The following is a 9,817-nucleotide window of genomic DNA, read 5'->3' on the forward strand; positions in this document are numbered from 1 at the left end:
TTGGAAATGTCATTAGGAAACATATAGTGGGTTGTTATGGCAACTGGAATACCGGAGTTTATAACATCACTGTAATTAATGTTATCCGAACATTATTAATCTTTCCACATCGCTCATATTCTCTAAAGGAGCAGTGGAGCTGTTCTGCAAGCGTTTTCAATAGTGTAATCCGTGCACTTTTTCTTTGTATTTTATTTTCTTTTTAAGTAGATCTTTTTTCAGATTTTCCTTTAGGAATATGATTGTTCCAAGTACAGTATTCATTCATTTAGACTGCTTTTTTTTGGGGGGGGAGTTTTCGAAGTAGGGTCTCACTCTAGCCCAGGCTGACCTGGAATTCACTATGGAGTCTCAGGGTGGCCTCGAACTCACGGTGATCCTCCTACCTCTGCCTCCCGGGTGCTGGGATTAAAGACGTGCGCCACCACGCCGGGCAAGATTGCTGTTTTTTTTTTTTTTTAATAGATTTTGAAATAAAATAGCCAAAGGAGATTGCAGCTTAAAAACCAGAATGCAATCTGAAAAGATTTGTGTATTTAAATGTGAAAAATTCGAGAACAATCTTAAAATATTTTGCATACAGACTTTTAATGTTGACTCACATTTGCATACCAACTTTTAATTTTTTAAAAATTATTTATTTGTGGGGCGGGTAGGAGGGTGGGCTGGCTGCAGGGGCAGTGGGGTGGCGGTCTGGGGAGGTGGTGGCCTGGCCTGTCAGCGGGTGCCAGGGGCCAGAGACAGCTGTGGCTCGGGGGTGGGGGGGGGAGTGGGGGGGAGGGGCTGGGGAGCTGTTCATAAGATGTTATCATAAGATAATACCAACAAGATTTATAAAGATGACATTTCCAATAGCTCCTTTGTGAATTTCCAGATTTGGGATTTTCCTGGGACTTTTTTGACCCCACCTTTGATTACAAGATGATCTTCAAAGGATCAGGAGCACTGATCTGTGTCATGGACGCACAGGATGACTAACTACATGGAGGCTTTAAAGAGACTTCACCTTAGTATTTCTAAAGCCTACAAAGTTAACCCAGACATGAATTTTGAGGTATTTATTCACAAAGTTGATGGTCTGTCTGATGATCACAAAATAGAAACACAGAAGGACATTTATCAAAGGGCCAATGATGACCTTGTAAATGCTGGGCTAGAAAAATTCCATCTTAACTTTCATTTGACTAGTATCTATGACCACTCAATATTTGAAGCCTTCAGTCAGGTGGTGCAGAAGCTCATTCCACAACTGCCAACCTTGGAGAACCTATTAAATATCTTTATATCAAATTCAGGTATTGAAAAAGCTTTTTCTCTTTGATGTTGTCAGCAAAATCTACATTGCAATGGATAGTTCCCCTGTGGATATGCAGCCTTATGAACTTTGCTGGGACGCGACTGACGTAGTAATTGATTGTGTCTTGTATATATGGGTTAAAGGAAGATGGAAGCGGAAGAGTTTATGACAAAGAGTCTATGGCAATTATCAAGTCGGACAATACAACTGTCCTGTATTTAAAAGAAGTGACTAAATTTTTGGCACTGGTTTGCATTCTTAGGGAAGAGAGCTTTGAACAAACAGGTTTGAAAGGACTACAACTTCCACTGTTTCCGAAAAGCTATCCATGAGGTTTTTTTTTTAAGTTTTCTTTTAATTTTTTTTTTTAATTTATTTGAGAGTGACAGAGAGAGAAAGAGGAAGAGAGAGAGAATGGACACGCCAGGGCCTCTAGCCACTGTAGACAACTCCAGACGCTCCCTTGTGCATCTGGCTAACGTGGGTCCCAGGGAATTGAGCCTCGAATTGGGGTCCTGAGGCTTCCCAGGCCAGCGCTTTGCCGCTAAGCTGTCTCTCCAGCCCGGCTATGAGGTTTGTGAAGTGCGTGCGACTTCTCATAAGAGCTGCAGATTGTTGGCACACACTGGCATGCCACAGAATGCCATCGAGTCTGCATCTCAGTGGTCAAGGCTTAGTCCCAGCTTGCTCCTCACTCCAGGGTCAGATGCCATGTGGCACAGGACATGGGAGCTGTTGCTGTGGCCGTCTGGTGTCTGTCCCTCTAGAGAGGAGGGGTGAGGGGTAGAGTTTCATCTGCATGAAAACCCCTTCACCCGGCGGTGCACAACTGAATCTATTTCATTTAAGAAAAAAACAAAAAAAAAAAAAAAAAAAACAAAACAAAAAACAGGGCTGGAGAGATGGCTTAGAGGTTAAGCGCTTGCCCGAGAAGCCTAAGGACCCCAGTTCAAGGCTCAACTCCCCAGGAACCATGTTATCCAGATGCCTAAGGGGCGCACGCGTCTGGAGTTTGTTTGCAGTAGCTGGAGGCCCTGGCGCGCCCATTCTCTGTCTCTCTCTATCTGCCTTTTTCTCTCTCTGTCTGTCACTCTCAAATAAATAACTAAAAATATTTTTAAAAAATTTGAAAAAACAAAAAAACAAGGGTGCAAATGAATTCTAGAGACTTCAGAACTCAGTGTGTCTTTCTCTTTTGGGTCTCACTTTAGCCAGTTGGGAAATTTTGGACTTAGAGATGACATGAATTATCCATTCTTACCAGGGGAATGTTGCTGTCAGTTCCATCCTAAAATAATAGAAAAACAACTGAACTTTTATATGCTCCCCGTAGGCTTTCATTTGAGCAGTCAGTCTCTAAAAGCCTTGCTTACGTTCTAACACTGCCTGTCAGATCTGAGTTTTGGACGTTGTACCTCTTAAGACCTTCCACGTTTGCTTGCTAACTCAGAAGAGGCATTGTCTTGAGAGTAGCCAAGGAGGTCCCTGGGTCTGCTGTGAAGGGACGGGAGTTGGGTACCGCTTCGAGGGGTGAGTGGGGCTCAGCTGGGCTCGCCCCCTTAGAGGCGCTGAGCAAACTTGGGTGATGAACGCACTCTCTCCTGCGTCTGACCCAGGCACCACCAAGCCAAGGGCATGCCAAGGGCTTTTCCCCACAGGCCTGTGCAGGGGAGAAACTCATTGTGTCACTGAAATATTTAGCCCACTTTTCTTTAATCTGATATCATTCTAAGTTTTTTACATTCTTTTAAGAATGGCTGTTTGCTCTTTGTTTTCCTCTTCCCACAAATGACCCTGAGGAGCTGGTGAGCTATCCCATGGGGGGTGGGAAAGAGCATGCAGTGCCACACGTGCTTTTACTTACTCTGTTTCCAGTACTGACACCAAGTGTCACCTTGCCCCTCTGAATCCTTAATTGTTTTGCTCATAGTTGAGCCTTCCCGTGGATTTGAGCTCACACATCGTTTTACTCCACACGCCCAGTACTCGTGTTCCAAAACCGCCGGGCAGCTTAAGAACGTAAGCGCCGCTGTTTGATGACATTGGAATTCAGGTCTGTGACCCCAACAGTGTGACTTGGAGTTGCTCCCTGCAGATGATTCTGACTCCTGAGTATTGACGTGGACCATGGTGATATCCAAAAGAAAGATGCTTTTATATTTATAGACTATTTCATTGAACTATATATAAAATGGGTATCAATAAATGTATTTACTCCTTAAAATTTATTTGTTTATTTGCAAGCATAAAGAGACAGAATGAAAAAAAAAATCTAAAAAAAGGGCTGGAGAGATGGCTTGGTGGTTAAGCGCTTGCCTATGAAGCCTAAGGACCCCGGTTTGAGGCTCGGTTCCCCAGGTCCCACGTTAGCCAGATGCACAAGGGGGCGCACGCGTCTGGAGTTCGTTTACAGAGGCTGGAAGCCCTGGCGCACCCATTCTCTCTCTCTTCCTCTATCTGTCTTTCTCTCTGTGTCTGTCACTGTCAAATAAATAAATAAAAAATGGATACAAAAATTAAAAAAAAAGATAGATAGCATGATTTAATAAATACCCTTGCATTGCTTAACAACAACCAAACAAAAGAATCAGATTAATAAGATGAGCCTGGTGTGGTGGTGCACCGCTGCAGAGGCAGAAGGAGCGCTGTGAGTTCAAGGCCACCCTGAGACTACAGAGTTAATTCCAGGTCAGTCTGAGCTAGAATGAGACCCTACCTTCAAAAACCAAACCAAACCAAACAAAAAACAAACGAACAAACTGATGGTTCATGTCTTCAGTCCTGGTACTTCCTTTCTCACCTGGCTGCTTGCTGGAAAGTGCGTTTTACCTCGCTTCTCCTCCACCAGCCCCTCCCCTCCCCCTCCCCGCGTTCCCTGTTACCTGCATTTATCCGATGCCTCGGGTGTGGACTGAAGACCAGTGGCTCCAATCCTCCAGGCCTTCAGTGCTGGGCAGGGACTGCTGAGGCATCCAGCCCTGTGGATTGAGCAGCTAGTGGGCTCCTTGACCCTCAAGCATGCAGGCTGCTCTTGCTGGTCTGCTTTTGAAACACCAACTCCTTCTATCCATGCTGCTCCTCTAGAGAACCCGACTTATACAAGATTGGAGGCTGAGGTCAGGGGTCACCATGAGTGTGAGGCCAGCCTGAGGCCACAGCGTGAGTTCCAGGTCAGCCTGGGCTACAGTGAGACCCTGCCTTGAAACAATAACAACAGCAAAAAATCAAATAAGTGGGCAAAGGATTTGAATAGACATTTTACCAAACACAGGTTATAAACAAACATGAAAAGATGCTCAGCATTATTGCCCATTAGAGAAATGAAAATTAAAATTTCAGTAAGAAATGATATCACAGTCATCAGGGTAACTATTATTAAAAACAAATGAACAAACAGAAAAGGAAGCCGGGCGTGGTGGCGCACGCCTTTAATCCCAGCTGTCGGGAGGCAGAGGTAGGAGGATCGCTGTGAGTTTGAGGCCACTCGGAGACTACATAGTGAATTCCAGGTCAGACTGGGCTAGAGTGAGACCCTACCTCAAAAATCAAACAAACAGGAAAACAGACAGGGCTGGAGAGATGGCTTGGCGGTTAAGCGCTTGCCTGTGAAGCCTAAGGACCCCGGTTCGAGGCTCGATTTCCCACAAGAGGGCGCACGTGTCTGGAGTTTGCAGCGGCTGGAGGCCCTGGTGCACCCATTGTCTCTATCTGCCTTTCTCTCTGTGTCGCTCTCAAATAAATAATGAACAAAAACAAACAAACAAGAACTCCCCCCCCACAAAAAAAGCCCCAAACCAGAAAAGGACTTAGAGAAGATTGCTTAGCGGTTAAAGATGCTTGCTTGCAAAGCCTGATGACCTGGGTTTGATTTCCTAGCATTCACATAGAGCCAGACGCACTAGGTGGCACATGCTTCTGGAGTTTGTTTGCAGTGGCAGACCATTCTCTCCCTCTCTCTCTCTCTCCCTCCCTCTCTCTCTCTCTCTCTCTTCTTTTCTCTCTGCTTGCAAGTAAATTAACTTTTAAAAAATATAAACAGAAGCAGGGCGTGGTGGCACACGCCTTTAATCCCAGCTCTCGGGAGGCAGAGGTAGGAGGATCGCTGTGAGTTCGAGGCCACCCTGAGACTCCGTAGTGAATTCTAGGTCAGCCTGGGCCAGAGTGAGACCCTACCTCCAAAAAAAAAAATAAATAAATAAATAAAATAAATAAAAATAATAAAAATAAAAGCAGAAAAGAACAAGTGTTGGCAAGGATGTGTCCCCAGCCTCCAGCGTCCCTTATTTCTGCTCCTGGAGCTCCCGTGGGTGCACAGATGCATCCCCGCGGGCAGAGGTTTCTAAGAGCGGCGTTGCATCTGTGCGTCAAATGGACAGTCCTTCCGTCAGTGGATTCCGTTCTTCTCCCCTTCCCCGCGTATCACGTCTAGTAAACTGCTTTGAGTTCTGCGGGGTCCCACAGGCTCGCCTGCTTCCGTCGTCAGGATGGGGGGAGGTGGATCCTCCAGCCCACCGCGGGCCGCGGGCTGCGCGGGGGTCGCGGCGTAGCGCGCGCAGAAGCCGCTCCCTCGGCCAAGGAGCGCGGCCTCCGCGTTCGGAGGGCTCTGCGCGCGTGCTTCCCCTTCATGTTGCGGGGCCCATGGTCTATTCTGATCGCTGGCTCCAGGTCAGAATTAGAGGGCTTCTGTAAGTCGGCCTTGTGATCTGTGTCCGGGAACTGGTTGGCCTGTTACTCCAGGGCTGCTGGATTTCTTTGAGTTATTCTATTATCTCTTTCCTGGGACATCAAGACATATGAACGCCCATGGGGTATTCTCATGGAAAGTTCAGTCACCTGTGAGCCAGCTCAGATAGCAGAGGTCACCTCCCAATATCACGCTGCATTCAAAGAACTTTTTCCTTCATCTTTGTGAAAAAAGTAAAAGGGCATAGTAGCTACACATTTGGGAAACATCCGAAAGGCCAGTGAGAAAGAAACACTCGACATCATCTTCACTGGACAATGTGGGTGTCCACTGAGGACGTCATTTGGGAATAGTTTATGATGACTTGGACAACCTATGATCTATTCTTGCTTTCTTCTAACAGTAGGATTTAAGCTACAGATGCTGAAAGGTGAGGTCATTTCACCATCCAGCTTGGCCAAAACCTATATATGTGTGTGTGTATGTGAAAATATATGTGATATATATATATATATATATATATATATATATATATATATATATATATATATATATGGTTTGTTTTTTAACTGGGAGAGACACCTAGAGCCTTGTGCTTGATAGGCAAGCACTCTAACACTGAATAATGCCAAATTTGGATACAGTCTGTTGTTATTTTAAAACAAATGAACAAACTCACTAATTGTTAGGTGGGAAAAAGGCACTTCCCCATGTTAAAAATTTGTAATAAGGACATTTTAATGGCATTTTAAAAATGAAATCTTTTCAGATCATATCATTTTTTGTAAAAAAAAAATAAAAGCAACTGAAACTCCTTAAATTTTAGTTTACTTATCAAGGTCATATATTTAGAAGGAGGGAGTGTAAGGTTACCAACATAGATCACTCCCCCCCCCCCATTCTTTAAATTCATTTCACTTTCAACAACAACAGAGAATTTTTATCTTCATTCTAGGGATCATTCCACTTTTTTTTCTTTTTTTTTTTTAGTTTTGGTTTTTCAAGATAGGGTCTCACTGTAGCCCAAGCTAACCTGGAACTCACTATGGAGTTTCAGGGTGGCCTCGAACTCACGGCAATCCTCCTACCTCTGCCTCCCGAGTGCTGGGCTTAAAGGCGTGCGCCACCACGCCTGGCGGATCATTCCACTTCACAACAGAGTTCAGGTCCTAAGTGTGAGGCTGATATTTTGCATGCCAGCATGTTACTTCTCTACTTAGATAATGCACTTTGTGAAACTCTAGAAGTAAAAACATGCACAAGGCAAATACGTAGAAAAAAGTCAGCACTGAGGAAGCATATTAGGTTCATACAAGCAAAGTTACAGTCTTAAGTTTTTAGTTGAAGGTTGCAACTTTTAAATGAGATGGTAATTTAAAAACTTGTTTTCAGCAAATCATTAAACTATTGAGGAAATACAGATTAGTAAGCAAAAACACCAAGGAACGCCTCATTTGAGTTCACTGTGCTGCCGTTTTTTCGGGCCCTTTCCACACGCTGCGGCTCGCGTTGCCTCTGCGCTGCGCTCAGCCACTCTGGGTTGGCTGTAAATTAAACCGTCATTTCTCTCAAGTCAGCACTGACACGCTGAAGGTGACTGGACAGATAATTGAGTTACAAACAGGGGGTCCCACTCCAGGCTCTGTGGACCCACTGACGTATCTTGGCGTCTCTTTAACAGGCTGGCGCCCCCCACAGGGACTTCACAGGAATGGGGTCCTCCTGTCGCCCTGGGACATACTCTTATTCCAGAGTTCTCCAAAGTAGCTCTCCTTTCCCTCCAGCTCAAACTCCCTTTACTCTGAACATAGGCACTCATGCATTTCTTCCTCCTCTGTTAGGAAAATTGTAGTTAGCTCCTTTCCAGTGAATGAAAAAAAAAAAAAAATCAGCCTCAGTGAAGAGTTATAGGAGGAAAGATTGAGTTAGGAAAGGTCCACTTTTCATTTCCAAATGACAGGTTTGTTTCCAAGACCATTAAGTAAAAGGTTGTTGGGGAGCTGCAGAGATGGCTTAGCAGTTAAGGCTCTTGCCTGTGAAGCCTAAGGACCCATGTTCTACTCTCCAGATCCCATGTAAGCCAGACGCACAAAGGTGAGGCAAGTGCAAGGTGGCACATGCCCACTAGGTGGTGCAAGCATCTGGAGTTCAATTGCAGTGGTGAGGTCCTGGCGTACCAGTTCTGTCTCTCTCTCTTGCTCTTTCTCACTCTCTCTAAAAAATTCTTTTTTAAAGGTTGTTGGGGGAATCATAGAGTGTGGAGCACACCCCACAGATTACTTATTCCTTATTCCTTGCCTTCCCAGGGGGCCATCTGGGGGCTGCTGTAAGTTTTATGACTTCATAGTGTGAAACCAGCACGATGTGACCCTAATGGACTGTAACATGAAGAGCAGTGTTGCTTGTGAGGTGTTCTTAAGATACACATCTCTTGAGCCGGGCGTGGTGGCGCACGCCTTTAATCCCAGCACTTGGGAGGCAGAGGTAGGAGGATCGCCATGAGTTCGAGGCCACCCTGAGACTACGTAGTGAATCCCAGGTCAGCCTGGGCTAGAGTGAGACCCTACTTTGAAAGCAAAAATAAAAATAAATAAAAAAGATACCCAGTTCTCATCACATCTGTAGCTCCAACTTTCCGTTTACAAGGAATTACAAGGAAACGGAAAACAAACCCTACCAGCTGTAGACAATCAGGCAAATTGAGAAAATGACTGAACCTGTAAGTCAACTGACTAAATTTCCCTTCCTTTCCTTTCCTTTCCTTTCCTTTCCTTTCCTTTCCTTTCCTTTCCTTTCCTTTCCTTTCCTTTCCTTTCCTTTCCTTTCCTTTCCTTTCCTTTCCTTTCCTTTCCTTTCCTTTCCTTTCCTTTCCTTTTATTTAGTTTTGTTTTGATCTTTGTGTGTGTTCCCATGTTGTGGTGTGTGTGTGTGTGTGTGTGTGTGTGTGTGTGTGTGTGTAGGTCAGAGGAAAACCCTGGGTATCAATAAGTGCCCCACTTGTTTGAGGCAAGGACACTTGTTTAGTGCTGTGTGTGCCGCACTTAGCAAGCATTTTACCAATGGTGCCATCTCCCAACTTTATTTATTTATTTGTTTATTTATTTTCGAGGTAGGGTATCACTGTAGCCCAGGCTAATCTGGAATTTACTACGTAGTGTTAGGCTGGTCTCAAACTCACAGCAATCCTCCTACCTCTGCCTCCAGAGTGCTGGGACAAAAGGTGTGCACCACCATGCTTGGACTTTAAAAAAAAAGTTTGTGTATTTTATTTACAATAAGAGAGAGACAGTGAATGAGAAAAAGAGAGAATGGGCATGCTAGAGCCTCTAGCCACTGCAAACCAACTCTAGATGCCTGTGACATTTTGTGCCTTCAGCTTTATGTTGGCGTGGGGGAGTCAAACCCTGGCTGTTAGGCTTTGGAAGTCATTTCCTTAACTGCTGAACCATCTCTCCAGCCCCAGAGAGCTCAGTCATTGTTAGGCTTCGGGTATAGCTTGGTGGTTTTCTAGCATGCTCTAGGCTCTTGGTCCTATCCCTGTAATGATTCTTTCTATCCTGGCTACATATTCAAATAGAATTAATTAAAATGTAGACCACTCCCTTTTTGAAACTTTATAAAATTAAACTTAACCATTCAATCATCCAAATGTTTAAATGCTCATGTTAATGTGTCTATAAGTCAGGCTTGGTGGCCCATGGCTGTAATCTTAGAGGGAGGCAGGAGGCTTAGTAGCTCAAGGTCATCCTAAATTGCATCCTAAGTTTCTTCTCAGATGAATGTCATTAAAATAAAAACACTGGGAAGTACTGCTCTAAATCAAAAGAAACTATTAC

The 9,817-nt window shown here is 44.6% G+C and overlaps 1 pseudogene; it reads left to right on the forward strand.

The window, feature by feature from the left end:
* Positions 1–238: 238 nt before the first annotated feature.
* LOC101609497 lies at positions 239–5,999 on the forward strand (annotated as a pseudogene).
* The last annotated feature ends 3,818 nt before the right edge of the window (positions 6,000–9,817 follow it).

Source organism: Jaculus jaculus, chromosome 20 (assembly GCF_020740685.1).
Source record: "Jaculus jaculus isolate mJacJac1 chromosome 20, mJacJac1.mat.Y.cur, whole genome shotgun sequence".
Lineage (NCBI taxonomy): Eukaryota > Metazoa > Chordata > Mammalia > Rodentia > Dipodidae > Jaculus > Jaculus jaculus.